Genomic DNA, 20,864 nt, shown 5'->3' with positions numbered 1-20,864 from the left:
TATAAGACCACCCGAGTCCTTAGTAGTTGGGCAGACATGGTTTTGTTATCACCACTACAGCCTGCCCAAAGCACAGGCAAAGCTTTACCTCCCCACTGCAGCTGAAAGCCACCAACCCACCCCCGAAGGCAGGTCACCTTCGAGACTGCCCAGGCACCAATAAATAGTGCTGGCCTACAGGACAACAGATTACTTGAGCCTAGAGAGAAATGTGCTATTTGCAATTTTTGCCACCAGAACTGGGAATACATTTGATCCGAGAGCCTCAGGCAAATCCCTTCTCCTCTCTGCATCTCAGCTTCCCCATCCGTACAGTTTTGCAAAGTCTGACATACACGAGTGAAAGGCACCGCAGAAATGCGGAAAGTCACTGAGCAGAATGGCAAGACGGAGGCCAAACAGGCACAATGGCCCCAGATTTTCCAAAGATGGTTATTTATTCATTCTCACATTGTCTCAGGAGCACTGAGAAGCCTTAACTGTGATAAAGGTCCAACAGTTGCCAACTGAGTATTTTCTTTAATCCCATTTGATGTTGTTCTTAAAGCAGTCTGCCAGCTTCTGGAGTCATTTGATTATATACAAGCATTACTTCAAAGCAAACAAGCAAGGGATACATTTTTATTTGTTTGTTCCCATGTTTATAAGTGATATTTTCTTAGAATTTGCAGCGTGAGGGAAATTCACAGTACTTATGTTTGGATCTAATTTTCATGAAAATTGAATAAAACCAGAAAAACACCAGCCACCCAAATCCTTCCTAGCCCCCAGTAATTAAGTTCCCATGAAGTGAAGAAAAAAAAAACACCACACAACACTTTGCTACTCAGCCAACTTTGTTTAGGATATATTTCATAAATCAGCCATGTTCAGCTGAAATCAGCACAAATGGAGAAGTAGAAGCCTTGCGGCAACTGTTCAGACACCTGAGAAGTGACAGCCAGAAGCCAAAGCCGCATTTGTTGGGGGGAGAGAGGCTGGGTTTGAGGGTTTTTTGATCAAGATTTTGAAAGAAATTCAACTTGACTCATTATAAAGGCAGCATGGGAGAATGGGTGGGATGAGGATGAGACACACAAGCAGAGAAGGTATTGCTCAGTTGGGGGAAATCCAACACACACTGGTATGCTGCAGCATAGACCTGGAGGACTCAAACACAGGACCGTCAGCACTAAAGATACTACTGCTCCGGTCTGAGCCAACAGATACCTCAGGGGCTATATAGCTTGTCAAACAGAGGGGGCATGATGTACGCTAAGTCATGCTGCTCATTCTTCCCCTCTTCATGTTCTACTAATGAGAGTTAAAAAAAAGTCAATAGCGTCTAATCCTGGGAACAGTAAGGGAACAGCCAAACTTCAGCAAATCACCATCTCCTGCTGATGTAAGGCTCGGTAAAGAAAGGAAACCTATGTAACTGCAAGACCCTTGACAGAATACACATCCTTGATACACACATGAGAAACTAGCATCCGTCCACAAATTTCTTGACGTTAGCCGAGTTCCAAAGAGATTCCCAAAAACGTCTTAATTCACAGGACCGCTAAGAAGAGCCACTGATCTAAGTAAGAGGGAAACTCCCATGCTTAAAAACACCAACAATAACCTGTATTGAAGTAAGGAGTATACATTGAGTCATTTCATTTCAGGGAGAGCAAGCTAGACTTCTTCTAAGTATTTCAACTAAATTCATATGGGCACCATTCTGGAGTGGTCATGGAACATCCTGAAACAACTGCTCAATGAGACAGGGAAAACAATACCAAAAACCTTCAGTGTGTTAGTTTGACCAATAACGCAGTTTTGAAGTGCCACTATCAAATCAATAGTATTGCTTCCTTGCTCTCTCTGCGCTAGACACCCAAATCCAAGGGAAATACTGCAGACTCAGAGAGGGCTCAGAGGACCGCAACAACAATATTTTGGATGTGCAGACTCTTATTTGAAGGCAGACTGAATAGCAGACTTTAGAGACGAAATAAAAATGTAAAATCGTGACTAGCAGAGAGAAGTCATAACTTCAGTTTCTCTCCTCGGTCTCATAACAAAGGAGAATTCAATAAAAGCTACAAGTTATAGAACAGATAAAAATAAGTCTCAAAATGTCTAACCAGACTGCAGAGCCTGAAGCCAGAAGAAGCTGTCAAGGCCAAAAAGGCAAGAATCTCCCCAAAGCAATCAGACACATTTATATGGTTAAGAACATCAAGAAATTTAAGAGTCCATGATAAAAACTCTTGGTAGCAGCTATTTAACTTCTAGAATAATCCCTGAAAGGTAGTGAGAGACAAAGATAATTACAACTGCCCAAATCAAAGCATCATTTCTCCTTTTATAAATGGTTAGCCATGGGTACTGCTGGAAGTAGGTACTTGATTAGATGGACCAAAAGTCTGGCAGCTCTGTGGTCAGCCTGTTTTTAAGCTTCATTTGGATACAACACATTAAGCCCTTGAAAATGGTGGTTTTAGAAAAAATATTCACCAAGTTATATGAACATTCTTAAAAAAAGGAATATCACATGAACTTAAATTCAGACAAAAAAACCCACATTATTGTATTTCCCATCTTCTTTCTGAGGGCACAACAGAACTGTAAGATCCACAAGATGAACAAGCTCTTCCTTTCCTCAACATGTATCGGTTCGCCACCTTAGCTGCTCAAGAGGGCACAAAAAAATTGTAATATTAAAAACTACGTCCTCAAAACACATCCAGTTCTCCAGAAGTAGAATTTACTTGCTGTTTCCTAAAATTACATTTTATTTTAGCAGCCTTAAACCCTGCCAAATTCCTACAATATTTATAATAACAAACAGTACGTGCAATCAGCACCATATAAAGTTAGTTACTTTCAGGGCAGGAGAAGCTACAAACCAACTGATGTAAAAAGTTCTTGGGTTGTGGGTTTTTTTTTTTCTTTGTTTGTTTTTTGGGTTTTTTTTTGGGGGGGGTATTAGCTACTTGGTTTAACACACCAAATATCCAACCACACAACCGATTTTCTATTTGTAAATGATCAAATACACTGATAATCACTTTTTAACCTACCTACAAGCAGAGAAACCTTGGAGAAGCTGCAGAACAGACACACTGAAGTAACGATTCCTCCCAAGAGGTTTTTTTTTTGTTGCTGTTTTTTAAAATACTAAGGAGAGATTCAAAAACAACCAGGCCATTTCTTAAACTCACAACTGGATAAAGGCTCCAGCCAGCATGAGGTGTTTGGCAGCCAAGCAGGAGCTCTGAGGAGAGGAGGTGGCATGCCACCACGGTGAGCCCTCAGGACAGGGAGATTTGGCCCCTTCCTGGCAACCCATGCTGCCTCCTTCAGGGCAGGACATGGGTTTCAGTCAAGCACAGAGGACTACCAACTCCACCATTCATTTTTAGTCATCAATATTAGTAAGAACTGGGGCCACAGGCTGTTTGGATCAGCTGCTTGGAGTAAGTGAGCATCATCCTCATTTGGGGTTTGGGTTGATGGCAAGTTCAATATGAGTCAGTGTGCCCTGGTAGCCAAAAGGTCCAACCATGCCCTGGGGTGCATCAAGCACAGCACAGCTAGCCAGTCAAGGGAGGCAACTGTCCAACTCTGCACTGCACTGGTGCGGCCCCACCTCAGGTACTCTGTGCAGTTTCGGGCACCTCAATATAAGAAGGACATCAAACTATTAGATTGTGCCCAGGGCAAGGCAGCCAAGATGGTGAAAGGCCTCAAGGGCAAGACTTACAAGGAACAGCTGAGGTCCCTTGGTCTGTTCAGCTTGGAGGGGGGCCCTCATTGCAGTCTGCACCTTCCTCAAGGGGGGGCAGCAGAGGAAGGTGCTGATCTCCTCTCTCTGGTGACCAGCGAGAGGACACAAGGAAATGGAGTGAAGCAGTGTCAGAGGAACTTCAGACTGGACATTCCAAAGAAGGGCAATGAAGCTGGTGATGGGTCTAGAGCACAAGTCTTACGAGGAACAGCTGAGGGAACTGGGGTTGTTTAGCCTGGAGAAAAGGAGGCTGAGGGGAGAGTTTATCCCTCTCTGCAACTACCTGAAAGGAGGTTGTAGTGAGGTGGGGGTCAGTCTCTTCTCTCAAGTAAGAAGTGATAGGACGAGAGGAAATAGCCTCAAGTTGCACCAGGAGAGGTTTAGGTTGGATATTAAGGAAAATTTCTTCACTGAAAGGGTAGTCAGGCACTGGAACAGGCTGCCCAGGGAAGTGGTTGAGTCCCCATCCCTGGAGGTATTTAAAAGACATGTAGATGTGGTGCTTAGGGACATGGTTTAGTGGCAGACTTGGCAGTGCTAGGTTAATGGTTGGACTCGATGATCTTAAGGGTCTTTTCCAACCTAAACAATTCTACAATTAGGAAAAGGTTCTTCACTGAGAGGCTGGTCAGTCACTTCCCCCAGGGAAGTGGTCACAGCACCAAGCCTGTCAGACTTCTAAGAGCATTGTCCAGATGCTCCTTGTCACATGGTTAATTTTAGGTAGTACTGTGAGGAGCACGGAGTTTGACTTGATGATCTTTATGGGTCCCTTCCAACTTGAGATATCCTATGATTCTCCACATCATACCCTCTGGCACTATAACAGTAGACTTAAAGCCCACAACTATGGGGGCTGGGGGAGACATTATGTGTGGAGGAGACACTGCAGCTCTGGTCCCAGCTCATGCCGTTAGGCTCTGCAAGCTTTTGTTTCCATAAAACACTTAAATACTATAAATCAACCTTCATCCCTAGGAAGTGACATTTGTTTCCTCCTTTCTTCTCCTGGCTGGTTTGCATCACCTACAGAGTCCCCTTCTCCACACACAACCTGCTCTGGGGGAAGCTCAGCCTGCTGATGGTGCAGAAGGTCTCCTGCTCACTAAGGAGAACACCAATCAGACAAAAAGTTGGAAACAGCTGGTTTTGCGCTTATGTAAAAATCAAACCACATGTTTTTTCCTTCATTCCATTCAAAGCTAGATGTCCTGAAGGCATCAAAGTTTCTTCCCCTCCCCCAGGCACATAATGCCAACTTCTCTGAATTGGTGGGCAGGCTGCCTCAAAGCACATGAACAATAACAAAATAGTGCATTTTTTTTGCTTTATTTTGGAGTTTAAAAAAAAAATGGAAAGACAGCCTTTCTTTGCTCAAAAATATTTTTCAAGCAAGGCAGTCACCTGGCTCCAATGCAACCATTTCTTTCCCCCCTCCAGAGGTACCTTAAATCAGTGTTCGACACCAGACTGAGCAAAGCAGCAAAGTTAGCAAAAGGTGACAAGTAGTTGTTTTCTATATGAAAGGCTGCTGCTGAAGCATGTCAAAATACTAATTCGAATACTGGATAATCAGCATTTTTATAAGATTGCAGTCTGGTACAGGCTACTTCTGTCAAAAAACGCTGTTGGCTACGTGGTCCTCCTAACTGTGGAAACAACTCCCAGAACTTTGCCACAGACCTATACGCCAAGATGAAAATATATTGAAATTAAGTATGTTTTTGCATATACTTTGGAAGCCAAGGAATTGTTTCTGATACAATAGCAATAGTGCTAATAAGTTAGCACCAAGATACAAACAGCAGCCCAGTCAAATCCTTAAGTCACTCTGTAGGAAATCTAGATATGAGCTTGTTTTAGCTCAGAATTACACTGAGACCTCATATGGTCCTTGCTAATGAAATGAGAGGAAGCAGTAGTATCTATTCCCAGTGTAACAGCAGGGAAACCAGATTGCAAGGTTCTTCTGCTAATATGAGTTACTATAGTGTTGCGGGAGCTTTGCACTGTTGCAATAATTGCAGATTTAACAGGCTTTTTCATCCTTCTCACCTTCAAATCCTCTCTCCCTCCGAACAGCTTAGTGCTGCCATCTACATTTTTTTTCCATCCTAACGGGGTTTAATTTTTTTCTGTCTTAACAAAAGTTGTTACACTAACTCACCCACTACAACAACAACACTGGCTCACTTGAGTCTCTACAGTTGGGTCCCCAAATTTATACTTAGTCCAGCTCACCACCACAGGCAAAATTAAAAGCACAGGAAACGAAACACAGGATCAGATCCCAACTCCTTCTAATGCCACTTTACAGTTCAGCCCTCAAATATGAATAAAGAAAAAGAAAAAACCCAATTCCCTCAATTCTTAATCACAAGATACCTTTGACAACCCTTGCAAGTATTAAGCTACTAAACTCAGAGATGACAAGGTGGCAAAGACTTAAGTCTTATCAAATCATCAGAACAGTTCTGGAAAACAAGTCTACCTAGCTAAAAAATGTTATTCAAAATTTTGGTCCTAGAGGATTAATAAAATTCTTTTAAGTCGTTTATTTGCACAGACACCAACACTGCTAGAAAAAAAAAAATATTTCCTGGCTAAAGGATCTATCATCTGATTAAAGAGTCTGAAAAACATTCAGGCATTTTACTAGGAGGCTGCCTGCCGCTGATCAGGCAGGAGCTAGTCTTGATTAATTCTCCGCCTCACTTTTTCATCACAAACACTTTTAAGGCATGAGCAATTGTTTCCACAAAATTCCTCAACCACCATTTGTTGAAGGTCTTAACCCTATTTTGGGGAGAAGGAGGAGCTGTTCAGACCACAGCGCTGCTCCCACTCTTGTTTAGCCATGGAGGGGAAGCAGCCAGGAACAAAGGGAGGCCACAGCACCTTCTGCCTCCCCACTAACACCTCACAAGACAGACCCATCCATTCTCAATGCGAGGATCTTCCCACACGCTGTGCTCCAGAGAACTATGCTGTTGGCTTATACCTTTGCTTCCCTTCATCCTCAACCAGATTGCCCTAACCTCTCTGGATTAGGGCCTGATCCTCAAAGAAATTAAAGCCTCTATTTATACTTTATTCGGAGTGGGGTGGTGGGATGTCTGTAGGTCTGTGCTTGCTTTGCCCTGGCAAGGTACAGCCTCTTGACCTGAACAGTTTGGGGAACAGGAGGAAAAAGAAAAAAAAAAAAAAAAAATCTACATTTCATCATTATCCATCCTCATGAGATCAGCTACTTTTGGCAAGCGACAGACATGCTCTGAATAATTCCCTTCTTTATCCAGATGGCCACAAACACAACATGGGGGCCTAACCACAGGTCCCAGAGCTGCACTTACGATAGGTATCCAAATCTCTACTCAAATCATTCACAGTATGTCCCGCATACATGTAGCCATCGGTCCTGCATAGGGAGGAAGGCTTTACCACTGCTCTGCCTACATGTCACAGCACAGGCTGTTCAGATCCCTGTCCAGGTTTACAGTTTGGTCTCATATGACCCCAGGCCTCTGCTGAGGCTGCAAACAAGTCATGGGGGCTCTGGTGGAGTGAATGTATTTGTCCACAGGGAACCGAAGGGAATTAATCACATTATGTGTGCTGTACCAGGCCGACGAAGGTCACACATCTGAACTGGGGCAGCCCAACCTTCAGCACAGAAGTCAGCTTTACAAGGAAGCACCCTGAAAAGGGGCGAGAGAAGGTATTTTCAGAAGTAGATTTTTTTTTTTCCGTCCTGCAGATGCTTTATTTCATAATAGAAGATGGATGGGAGAAAAAACAAAACCAAAATACAGTTTTTAAAATAAAAATGCATTTCCTAGCTGTCATTCTTGGATTTTGCATATCATGCCTTAGCATTAACTGCTGCCAAACACAAGACATCAGGTCCATCTGGCAGATGTACACTTCCCCGGCTGCCAAGTGTTTCCTTAAGATTCAGGGCCTTCGCTATTAAATATATTTGCAAATTCCAGCCTCCTAAATGAGTATGGCTCCTGAACAGCAGCCTGTGTTTCTGAGTGCCCTGGAGGGAGGGGAGTAGAGGTACACTGCAATCATCCAGAGTATCTGCTGGGCTTGCTTGGTAGGGAGGCCAGTTTCCTGGTAATCGATGGCTACAGTAGCTGTGGAAGAGCTTTCAAGAATTCCTTTTTCTCCAGATTATCCCTAAGTAAAATTAGTAAGTATTTAGGAAGCAGAGGGGAAACCCAACCATTTAAGCTGACATCATTACTTATTTACATATAAATACAGCCAGGAAATAAGCATATGTATTTATATATAAACAAAAAAGCTATCTGTACAATGTTTCATACACTGCTTTTCCATCCAATATTTACTACTTTATTCATGACTTCAGAAAAAACTTTCTCCCCAAGAAATTGGTGATAAAATGCCCTCTGGTGGGCGTGACTGTGGACCTCTACAGCAACAACCACCTCCTAAATAGTTCAGAGTCTTCAAGATATTCTTGGGATTACTATTTTTAATGGAGTGAGACAAAGCACATACTTGCTTTCCAGAAGAAACAGATACACCCCTGACTAGTGAGCCCATGTTTTACTGCTCAGTATCTCTGGATTAGAATATGAGCTAGAAGTTAAAAAAAATCCTATTAAAGCACTCCATGATTCCTAAAATTATTTTAGTATTCATTTTACCTCCTTAGGATACCTTTTCCTCCTCAAAAATAAGTCATTAAGAGAAACAGAAAAGGAAAGTGGCATTAAGTTTTGCTTTGCCTCAGCATAACAGAATCTTTGTAGACTAAAATGGAGAAAGGAGGGGTGGAAAAGAGCAGCATTTTCAGAGCTTATGAATCATTTTTGTCCTGTTAGAGCACAAGGCACAGCTAGGAAGGAGGCCCTAATTGTACAGGCGAAAAATAACAGCCCTTGTCCCAGAAGAGTTTACTGCCTAAGCAGAAAAGGCAAGGATAGAAAAACCCTTCAAAAATAAACTGAAGTTCACGGGATGTGTTTCATCCTTAAGATGTTCAGTAATTGTGGGTGGTGCTTTCATTAATCTGAAACGAGATAAATCTAAAAAAAAAAAAGAGAACTGAAGGCTTAAGATACAGTGACAGAAGAGGTACTTCAGCAACTTGGGGTAGAGTGCATGTGCAGCTACTTTGAGAATATATATATGTAAAACAGACTGCTTTGACAACACAGCCAAAGTGGAAAAGGAGATCTACCAGGCAGATTGGACTACGCAAGCCTGACCCAATGCAGCCAAAAGAAGCTGCAGTTACACAGAATTGAAGTTGACCCCACAGAGTTTCTAGGGTTTGGGGTTTTTGTTTGTTTTTTTTTTTTTCTTTCAGCAGAGAAGCTTCAGAGTCACAGCTAAATAAGGATAAGCAGAATAAAACACTTGCATCACATGATGGAAGATGGAAGAGCTCCACTGCTTTCCCCAAGTTCCTTGGGAAGCCTTTGTGCTTCCATTTCATACAGGACATAACACTTTCTCTGTTCACCCAGATGATTAGAAATTTGTTTCCAGCTTCCACAGTACATTTTACAGTTAATTATTGCTTTATCCTACAAATATTTGCTAGTTTGATCTATACATGGAATGTGAAGCATTTCTGTCTTTTTAAAGATATTTCTGGGCAACAACATTTTCCTTGTGAAGTTGTTCTTGGGTTTAAGCAACGGTATGCTTTAACATTCACCCTCTCCTTTTCTACCCTCAGAAAGAAAAACTGTCAAAAACAGCCCTCATTTATCTGAAATTTGCCCTTTCTATAAGTAACACACCCCTGTGCTGTATAGAGCTCCGTCCCTCTCTAGTGGCAGCCAGGTCACATACCAACTGGTAAGCCTGCTCAGGCTTAGCGAACAGATGGCTTTTAGTTCAAAGATCAGAAACTTTTCGCTTATGATTCAAAGGTCTCCTGTTTATTCCTCTTTGCCAACAGCCCACCCCAAGATTCAGAGTTACATTTACAGTTTTCTCTGAAGACAGAGGCTAAGGATTTCACAGAGCAATGCTGTCACTTGGTGTTGTACTGTATAAGCTCTATCACCGCTTCACGATCATCACTCTTGCAAGCATCTCTAGACTTTATGTTGACTGCAGCTACAGTGAAACATATTTCTCTCATTAGATACACCAAGCCAAGATCAAGTGGTGTATTTGTGTATGTAATAGTTATACACACAATGCCCATGCTCCTAAATTTTTGCGTAAAATTAAAAGTAACTGATTATCTAGGCAAGATTAGTACTGACATTTCTTGGATCTTATCCTGATGGTTAGTCTTTTCTTAAAAGCAGCTTTGCTGTTAGAGTAGCAATTAACAGCTGAAGGTTACGCTATTTCCCCCCTCTTCCTGCCCCCTTAAAACACATGTAAATATTTATAATATACGAAAATAAAATACATGCTACCATGCCTGACAAGCATGGAGGAGAAAAAACACCTTTTTTGTATCTTTCAATTCTCTCATCAAGAAAATGGCTCAAGACTGTACAGTTGTGAGTGCTGTTAAATTCACAATCTTTACATATAAAAAAATAAGGGGTTTGTACTTTTTTTAGGGTAAAATCATCCTCTTAAGCAAACTGAGAAATGGCTGTAGTAAAATTCAAGAGGCTACAGGTCTACTCAAAACCAAGAACTGATATGCTCTCATTTTACAATGTAATATTTAGGCACAGGAAGGCTTATAATCTGCTGTCATACGTGATGTCATTTTAGTGAGTACCTTGAGGAAATCTGAGCCTGATCATGTTTTGCTAAAGATGAAAAACTGCATGATAAACAGTGTGGCCTGAAAACAGGAGGAAAGAAATGGTTAACCAGGACTTCCACTCAGATTACATGCAGCAAAAGTCTAACCAGCCTACTAGCTTCTCCAGATGAAGAGTAGCCAATGCCCTCATCAACCATCACCTCAAGCAGTAGATGCCTGGGCTCAAGCTGCACCTGCATTTCCATCATAAATTAGAGTTTAAACTTCTCAACCTGACCCAACTGGGAATCATTCTTGAGCTCCAGCCCAGACCACCTTAACTCTGCCATCAGAGCAGTGCAGCTGCATGAACTTCTTTTAGTAAAGAAGCCAGCACAGCACAGAGTTTGGGGCTTGGGTTTTTTGTTTTACTTGTATTATTCTTGAAATACAATACTTCAATAACTTCGCTATTGCAACCACAAGATTTGTCTAAGAACAGTTTTTAGAAGGCTTGAAGGACGCTGCTGTGAACTGTTCAAGTGTGATATTGAAACAGTGAGTTTAAGGAAAACTTGCTGCAATTTCTCTTTTAGCAAGAGCATCCCCTCCCCCCACACACAAATGGGCTTGCAAAATTTCTATCCAAGACAGAGGAAAGACAAACAAACCAAAATGAAGAGTATTATGGCAGCAAGTGGACCACATCACTCCTCTTTGTCTTTGGCTGCATTTCCATATCTGAGCACCGCTTTTGAAGTCAGTCCTGTATTTTACAGACTTCAGGCATGCCTTTTTGTTTCCTTACTTCCTATACCATTTCTATGCTCTATTTTTTCCTCCTATAAATAACAACTCAAATATCAGCCACAACTTCCCATTGCCATTTAGTTCACAGAGAGATAAGGCTGTGATGTTGCAGAACTAGAACTGCCCAGAAGTTTAATCATAAAATTACACACTTTTCTTCCAAAAAGAAAAATGTACTAGAAAATAGGCTTTACTTTGGGGATTTGATAATCTTAAAGAACAGGCAGAACATTTATCTAAGATTTTCAAGGTACCAAATGTAACTTAATTTAACTCAACAGATTTGGGCCAAGGACAAGTTTGGCCCATGTTATGTAATACAGATCTGTGAGGGGAAAGAAGAAAAAAAGGTATTGAAGCACCCAGACCACAAAAAACAGAGACCAGAAAATAACCCTACTCGTCAACCGTCTACCCCCCTCTTTTGCAGTTGCTGTCATCCACTGAGATTTGCAGACTCTTTCTTTGACATTAAGACCTTCACAGTTGAATTTCACAAGTGATTCATTCCTCAGGGTACAAAAACACTGCACAACATCAGATACATACTGGAACACGTCAGCTCCACAGGTGTTAACTAGATCAGGATTTGGTCCACAGTTCAGCAGCTCTTGTGACAATTCACACATCAAGATCAACTGAGAGGTTCCCCAGAAGGTCCCACACAGCCACATCCCACACTATGTGCCATGGGCAGCTTTTAATCAAATCTCATTACATTTGTTTGCAGTCTCAAGGCTTAGACTTCAGAAAGCCAGAGGGGTGGTTTTTACTTTCAGACTTGTACAGAGCCAATGAGGAATAAAATGTTGGCACAGCCAGCCAAAGTCTCACGACTTCTGAATTTGAGATTGGGCATTCAATCCAGCCTGCAGAAAATCCAGGCTAGTGTCACTGTAAATGAGATAAGAGTTAACTCACAAAAGCTCAAATCCAGCTTTCATTTGTGTCTATGCAACATTGATTTCTGTTAACTACATGTGTGTAACCAAGAGCAACATTTGATCTGAAGCCTAGTACCTTGATGTCCAGCTACTGTAAAACAGAAGCAAAAAAAGTAGCTACAACATTTGACTGATGTTGCCTGCAAGCAGGGCACTGCAGAAGGCTGTACCAGCAATTCATATATTGACAGAATTAAGATGGGGCACGACAAACCTCGCTATTAGAGGTAGTTGCACAAATATTTGGAGTGTTCTTGAAAAGAAAAAAAAAGAGATGACATGGGGGAAAGGAAACACAAAGCCACAGACCAAGAACTACTACATGCAAGCTCCCCCCAAGTTAATTCTCCTCTTAATGGAATATTGATTGGTATCCTCAACGTTTAGAAATGTGAAATAAGGAGGGGAGAAAAGGAAGGAAAGACACACTTAGAACAGTGAGTTTTCTTTAAGTAATATATACTTTCCTCATATGATCAGCCAAAAATAGCATAATAAAGAGGACAGTACACTATATTTAAAATTTTGCCTTGCATTGTATTAGCAAATCTGTCAGAGATGACCTGGAAGTGTTATCCACACAGTTTTTTTTCACCCTTCTCCTAAAGAAGGAAAGTACAGCATTTTTGTAACCTCTCACCACATAATGTCCTTACTTTACCTGGTATTTCTCTGCTCCGAATAGGATAGACTACAGAGCATCCGTGGTAGTATCTAGGCTTTTCAGATGTAATATATCAAGATGTTAGTGAAATCGGGGAGGGCAAACCAGTGGTTGAGGGGAAGCAGAGCAGTCCACAGTCATGATGGAGAACATCTGGATAAGCTTTGTTGCATCTACTCTTATCCCCAAGTGAGAAGAGAGGATGAGGAAGAAAAAAGTGCCATCTTCGAAGCAGTTATGATTTATATGAGTCTCCCATTTCTTAAACAGAACCCTTAAAATATAACCAGTTATATATAAAATATAACCAGTGTCATATAATCCAGAAGCCACTTATTCCTACCTTCCAGAAATCTCTTCCTATTCCAGGGACTACTACCACCTGTATAATTTTAGAGAAAAGAGTTTCTTCTATCCTTTTCCTTCTGTCATTCACAGAGTCCTTCTGAGATATCCGTTACAGCCTCCAACACGTTTTACTAGAACAAGCCATTCAAAAAAGGGCAGAAGAGGAAAAAAACCCAAACCAGAAGAACCAGCTTGCATTGCCATCAGAGTTCCCAGCCCTGACGCTCCAAGCAACAGCATGATGCTCAACGGCTCTGCTGACCCATCCCATTACCAATATATTAAGGATATACTTAAGAATATAGGCACCGACAATAAGCTGTTTTATAGTGTATAGGTTGATACAGTTGAATTAGCTCATGTATTTTACATACCCATGTATTTTTATGCTCTGCCCCTTGTTTCAAAACATTAGAAATTTCATGCAGAATTAACAACAACTTCTCCCACCGCCCAATCCTTCCCAAACTTTATGAAGGGGTAAGGAGTAAGCTGAAAAAGATATCACTGAAGTTTAGGTATCCTGCAGCATTTCATGTAGTTTCAAAAGCTTTTTCCAGACATTTATATACCCAACAACATTTTGTAATATTAAAGTGTTCCAATTTGGCATTTTTCCACTCTTGGCAAGCAAGAAACAATAAAAATCAGGAGAAAATTGAAAATGAAGGTTTTTTTTTGAAGTATGCAATATGTTAGGAATCACTTAATGAATTCAGGTGTTCAACAAGCTACAAGTCAACCAAAATTTGCAATACATATATATTTCAAAGCACAGGTAAACACAGCTGCATCCACTTTAAAGTTACTCCATGTCATGCAATTACTACAATGAACTTCCTGAACTCTTTCGCCTCTCTTCTTTTGATCTGTGGTCTACCTGTGGCTGGAAAAACTAACGGCACTTAAGTTCTTCTCCCTCTAATTAAGGGAAACAGCATGCTTAAGCCTCAGACTGAGAAGAGAAACTTTTCTTCAAGTAGTTACAGCATGCTGCTATCTGCAAATCCACCAGCACCGCATTCACAAACCAAAAAACAAAACCCTACAACAAGATCTGACAAAGCATATCTCAGAGCAGATTTATTTGATTTAAATATTAATTACTTATCAGCATGGACTTTCAGAAGTGTCTGAAGCAAAAGCTCTAAATCACACTTTAAATCCAGGATTTCTACTGTCCACATTGTTATGCAGATCATGGTTATGGGGTTGGTTTTTTTTTTGTTGTTATTTTTGAAAAATAAAAAAAAAAAGGGAAGACTGATAATGAGTCTCTCTCAAGGTTCAAAAATATAAAGAGATGTATGAATAAAGTCCAGCTCAACAAATTAGGCATATCTTGAGTTTATGAGACAAGACACCATTATTGCCTCAGATACCTCTATATGAACTTGAGAGAGCCTTCACAGTATCTCTCAGCCACGTTTAAAGTCCAAAAACACTCCTACCGCATGCAAGCCTAACAGTTTTTAGTTAACAGCAACATTACAGAGGAATTGTATCAGTGGCAGATTTTCTTACAAACTGCTGCACTAAACGAGTTCCAGAACATGCCCCTAGAAATAATCTGGTTTTCTCAATCAAATTGTGTTTTACCTGTATTTATGTAGAGTTTAGTCCTAGAACTGGAGACAATTCCAAGAACTGTACATTTGTACCTTCCAGTAAGTCAAACCAAACCTGAACAGAAGTCCTAGCATTTCATATCACATGTCATATAGCATATTGTAATGGACAGCAGGGAATTAAAAAAACAAAACCACAAAACACTGCAAGAGGAATGTTAAATTAATTGAAAAAGTCTGGTTTTGTCTGTAGTTCAAGCGGACTGATTCAGTGAATCAGTACTACTATTGCAAGCCAGCACTATAAGTTACCTGAAGTTTAAGACTACCAAAAAACTATGTGTTTTTCTGACGTTAACGCCAGTTACAGCAAAAAATCGAAGTTGAGGATATTTGAAAACCTAGGCCGAAGCATCACTGATGAAAAAAGCAGCACATAAAAATTAAGGAAAACGGTCCCATGTTCCACATATTCTAATCCACAACAAAATTATTTATGGAAGAGTGTGACTAGGAATTCAGCTACTGTCATTAATCAGATGGTCAAGACAGCACAGAGGTAACCGGCTGCATGACAACAGCATCAGGAAGGCTTCTTGGGGCATCTCTTGTACCAGGTCTGTTCCGTTCTGGTTTAACCGTAACAGGTAAACAGCACATATTCACAGCCTGTGAAGTGCGTTGACTTTTAAAAATCTAACAGAAAGGCGTTCCCACAAGAGATTTCTAATCTATTTCCTTTTAATCTCCTTCTTTATAGCTGAGGAAGAGTTCTTTGTACTTCTGATAACAAAGGAAACATAGAAGTGACAGAAGCATGTCAAAGCTGTTTATGTTTCATACAGCCTCACATTCGGAGTTGCTGTTGGCAGGTTACTTCTTGAGAAGACCATGTTCAGCCTTCGCATGGGAGCTCCACCTTCCTACAAGTAACTTTATAAAAGAGTTAACTGCATAGAGGGATGCTAAAACTCTTCCCCTCACAGGGTAAGCTAACATAAAACCAGAAAGGAAATTAAAAAAATGTGCAAAGGGTTAATACAACAATTTCAAGTACCCACAAGTATATTCAAGGCAACGTTATCTAATTTGTGTGTTCATGGGCTTTAGGATATAGGTATTTATACAGTATTTTGTCTGTGGAGAGATGAGTACATTAAGAAAGTGATTAGATACACAAATAAATCACAGAATCTAATGACACTGTGTCATATTTAAGGTTATTGAATCAGCACACTGCAAGGCCAAATATTGCCAAATGGAACATCTGGAGGGGAAAAAAAAAGCTAAAGGACCAAATAAGTCACTAACCCATGCTGAGATTCTAGCTAGCTAAGAGCCTGGATTACAGCACGAAGAATTAATGCTCTGAAAACAGCGTAGACCTCTGCAGAGCACTATGAAGTTGATGCTCTGCAAACAGAGCAGCTTCAGGATCAGGCCTTCAGGTGTCTGGGCTGCCTGGGTCCACAGCCTATGGCAGCAAATCCAAGTGGATCAGCGTAGTTAGTGGACAAGTCACTACAAGAGCCTTTGTAATGCCAAAGCCTAAAGTTAAACCTAAAGTTAAAGAAAGGATGCTAAAAAAAAATTAATAAGAATATTAAAGAGACCCCAAAACTTAAAAGTGTAGCAAAAAAAAAAACCCTCCAGATCAGTTTTAAGATTAAAAAAAAAAAAACACAACAGGGACATAATGAAAGGGACAGGGGTTAAGCAAGACAAGACAGATCGCGCTTTCTCTCTCCATTTACCGGTCTAGAGGCACTTTTTTACCCCCCCCTAAAGCTACGTGTGAGTTTCCACCATAGCACACAGAGGGTCTACACAGATAAGAAGGGGAGAAAAAAAAATACATTATTTTCCCCCCCCCTTGATTTATTTTTTTCTGTGCTTCAGAAGAACTGGATCCGTAGGTTTCCAGAACTAAATTAAAAGGTCAGGAAAGCAAGTAGGCATGGACAAGACTGAATTGCAGATGAGCACGGAGAAGCAGAGAAACAGCACTGGGATGAGCACCAACGACTGCGAACAGTTAAGGCCCCAATTCTGGTGGCCGTCAGCACAGTGCCGAACCAGAGCGACTCCAATGGAAACAGCGGAGCGGCAACCTGGGAGAAGGACGCATGGGAGCAAAGCGGTATCGCAGGCGAGATGAGCGCAGCAAACCTGGGGATAATGAATTCTCCTCACTAACAGGCACTAAAAGTGATAGCACCAGATATGGTGCACAGTAAACCCAAAAATCATATCTAATATCTAGATCTGTGTGTTCCTCTCCCTTCATTGAGAAGATTTCCAGTCAACATACAGACTATACACTTTTTATTATTGTTTGAAGAAGACCAGCAACCCTGGCAGCATGCTAATCTAGAAGAGACAAAACCGGGGTGGTTACTTTCTTCCCTCAAGATTTCTGCTTCGAAAAAACAAATGAACAAGAAAGGGTTTGTTCCAGCGCACCACCACTTTTTGTTTCATTTCAACAAGACTTCGACAAAATCTAATTCACTATGCCGTGTATCTAATACATTGGGTACTTGAAGTATGACCATCACTCATTAGAAACGTAATTAAAAAGTGACAAAACTCGATTCCCCCTCCCCAGCACGCAGATGAAAACCAGTAACCCTGCCTCTATTTGTAACCATGACAACTATAGAATATTTTATTTCAGTAATATAATTCACACTGAACATTTGCTCATAGGTTTTGTTGTTAAGGGGAAGGTTGACACACTGTGCACGCATTTCATAAGCTACCGGAGACAACAAATACAGGAAAGTCAGGCAGTTTTCAAGACTGAGAACCCAGTGCGTATTTCAGAGTTCATTTCAGACCCTCTACAGGAAGCTAAATGAACACGAACAAAAAACATTATCCAAATTAAGTGTTACTGGTCATTACTCCCAAGACAACTACTTGGTATGACTGGATGTTTTTTGACTTTTAAATAAATCGCAATGATACTCTCGTATTTTAGAAGACATAGTAACTCAAACCCCGAACTTTAATTTTCAATTAAAATACCATAGGCATTATTCAGTTTCTATCAGGAAATATCAAACAGATGTTATGGGAAAAGATATCGATATGAAACGAGGCAATGGAAGACGTAGTTTACATATGCTGGCTAAGTCTTATTCTGGATAGGTCACTAAATTATTTGCATAGCTCCCATATTTCATCTTAAATTGAAGACAGCTTCCATAAATACACACAATGAGGACAGGTTATAAGAGGGGAGAAAAAAAAAAAAAAAAAAAAAAACCCCAACACCAACCAAAGACAACCCCCTGCACATTATTCAGAGAAGATTAAACAACCTCCTGAGCATAACTAAAGTTTGACACAGATAAATGTCAGTGTAAAATATGGCTGTACTTTATTTTTCTCCACATGGGGGAAAACAAAAAAAAAAAAAATAAAGCCATTAGCACTTTAAACCACAATACAAGTATAATAAAAGAAAGACACACTGTTGCTTTGTTTTAGAGGCAAAAAAATGATAAAAAGAAAGCTCGCTGGAATACTATTCCTTCTCTCACACAGATCATCGTATCTATCAAGGAGGATTTAAAGTTTCAGCAGATTGCTAATTATAAGAGACAGTAATACTGTTATCTGCAGTCACCTTAAAGCTACAGTAGTTTGGTTTTTAAGTACCTCAAAATCGTCCTCAAAAGGATAGCTCGATAAGTGTGTTTAAATCGGCACAAGAGACTCACACGTGCCTACATGTACACACACACTTGCTCAGCTGTTTTAAAGGATATCAGGAAAAAGAAAGTTTCTTCATTTATCAGAAATATGCTCCATAATCTCCCGTTAAAACAAATAATAAGCCTGCAGCAAACATGCATGTCTTTTTCCTTCACTGATGGAAAAGTGATTAAATCCCCCTTAATCTAGTTACCAGAACACTATATTTTTTTCTAAACAGTTTTCGTACACAATAAACAAAAGATAAGCAGCCAACTACATGACCAGGGCTCCATAATTTTTGGTGGTGGTGGTAGTGGGGAGATAAATCCATCTCCAGCATTCTAGGAATATTTTCAGTTTAATAAATGAAGCCAGAGGGGAAAAAAAATAAAATAATCTCGGAGATGATGAGCACACGCTATTTACGAAGTGTATGAAAAACACCACCATCCATCCCCAGAACTCCCTTCCTCCAGACCTTTCTCCACCCTCTGGGGGCAAAGGAACCCGAACCCAAAATCCCGGGGACCACAGACCTGCATCCTCGCACGACAAGGACAGCTAGTCACATCCACTCCATGTCAAAAAATAAAGTAGCTTTTCCCTCCCACCCTAAGCGAGACCTTCTGAAAACAAGGTACCCAGGGGATGCGCCTCTGTGCTCCTAACGGCACCAGCCAGCACTTCGGCTCGAAGGTAAGTTAAAAGAAAACAACCCATAAAAAAAACCCAAAAATCACCATCAATAGAAAACCCCAGCAGCAGCCAAACAAAACCTCACACCGGCGAGGAATGTCACACGGCGTGGCAAGGCGCGGCGTGGGAAACGCGCCCGAACTGCTCTTGAAAAATATATATATTTAAGCAATATTGTGCCGGGAAGTTCCTCGTACACCTCGCGCGTGGGGAGGGGGCGAAAAAGGAGGAGGGGGGGAATGGAAATGTATTCCAGGCACAGGGAGACGACGGGGCTGGCAGAGGCATTTGGGAAGGGAGGGAGGCAGGCTGCCTGCCGGGGTGCGCGCCGATCCGTTCCCAGGCAGTTTCGGGTGCGGGCCCGAGGGTGGGAAGGGGGGATCCACCGGGACAGCCGCCCCCGGGAGGGGTGGGGCTCCGCGGGGACACAGCCGCCCCCGGGGGTGGTGATAGGGAGGGGGCTGCGGGACCGACCCCGCTCCCCGCCGCGGCGCGGGCAAGCGCCTGAAGTTGTGGGTGCGCGGCGGGGGTGGGCACCCCCACGCCAACACGAAAAACAGATCCCGGGAAAAAAAAGGAAAATCATCACAATAACATTATTATCCCCCGCCAGCTCCGCGCACAGCACCCCCCAGGCAGCAGGAGGCACGCAGGAAGTTTTTAATGCGGGCAGCGAGCGCAGGCGCAGGGCAGCCGCCAGCTCGGCGATGCCCGGCACGGCTGGCGGCGGCGGGGAGCTCCGCGGGCGCGCAGCCGCCGCGCCGCTTACCTCCCTCCGCGGGGGCGCAGGCGGCCCTGGGCCGGCAGCGCGGGTGCGCGGCCGCGTCCTCAGGCGGCGGGAGGATGCGCGGCGGCGGCGGCGGCGGCAGGCGGCGGCTTGTGCATCGCAGCCTCCGCCGCTAACGCAGAGCCCCGCGCGGCTGCGGGCGCCGGGAGCCGCGCTGGAGGCCGGGCAGGGGGGCGCGGCGCGGCGGCGGCGGAGGCTGCTGCGGAGCCGCGACCATGCTCCCGTCTGGCCGCCTTCCCCTCACCTACTGCCCGCTTTAGCCGGGGAGGGAGGCGGCCTGGGCGCCGGGGCGAGGGGCGGGCCGGGCCAATCACCGCGGCGGCGGGAGGCGGTGGAGCCCGGCCCGCTCCGCCCCGCACGCCGCGCCGCCCCGCCCCGCGGCCGCCCCCGCGGGAGGCTGCCCCGGCCCCGCCGCCGCCGCCGCCGCCGCCGCCGCCGCCGCCCGGGCCCCGCGGGGGCCGCCCCGCGGAGCTCTGCCCCCGCCACCGCCAGCGCCGCGGCCGCGGCCGGTGCAGGTGCAGGTGCGGAGCCTCCGCCCCGGTCCCCCGAGCGCTCAGCTGTGTGCCGAGCGCTCCCCCGCGGTACGCCGCAAGGACGTGCGGGGGGGAGAGCGTGTTTCCGAAAAGGTCATCGGTCTCCCAGCTGTCTTCAAAAGTAGCGTGTAGTTGAAAAGAAATATTACCCCGCTTTATTAAATCATCTCTCTCCGGGGGCGTGATCCAAAGCCTCTTGAAGTCCACGGGAGTCTTTGAATAGGTTGGTACGATTTTCTCCCGACACCGCTTTTTTTTTTTTTTTTTTCCTCCCTTATTTATTTTTTTTAATATCCATCGTGCTTGGAGTCACTACAGATTTTACGCGTGGAAATCTGCATCTGTCTCTCTA

At 43.0% G+C, this 20,864-nt stretch overlaps 1 protein-coding gene across 1 annotated transcript in view; it reads right to left on the bottom strand.

Annotated features, from left to right (window-relative positions):
* Positions 1-20,076, bottom strand: part of KLHL29 (kelch like family member 29) — a 405,515-nt gene extending 385,439 nt beyond the window's left edge. The window contains exon 1 of the mRNA XM_087775206.1: positions 19,962-20,076. The gene's annotated coding sequence lies outside the window, so the exon portion shown is untranslated. The remainder of the gene's footprint in view (positions 1-19,961) is intronic.
* Positions 20,077-20,864: the final 788 nt, after the last annotated feature.

This window comes from Nipponia nippon, unplaced genomic scaffold (assembly GCF_047370975.1).
Source record: "Nipponia nippon isolate SJK-2023a ecotype South Korea unplaced genomic scaffold, ASM4737097v1 scaffold_4, whole genome shotgun sequence".
NCBI classification, from domain to species: domain Eukaryota; kingdom Metazoa; phylum Chordata; class Aves; order Pelecaniformes; family Threskiornithidae; genus Nipponia; species Nipponia nippon.
Note: the sequence above shows the minus strand (reverse complement) of the source record. Positions and strands in the feature narration are given on the sequence as shown.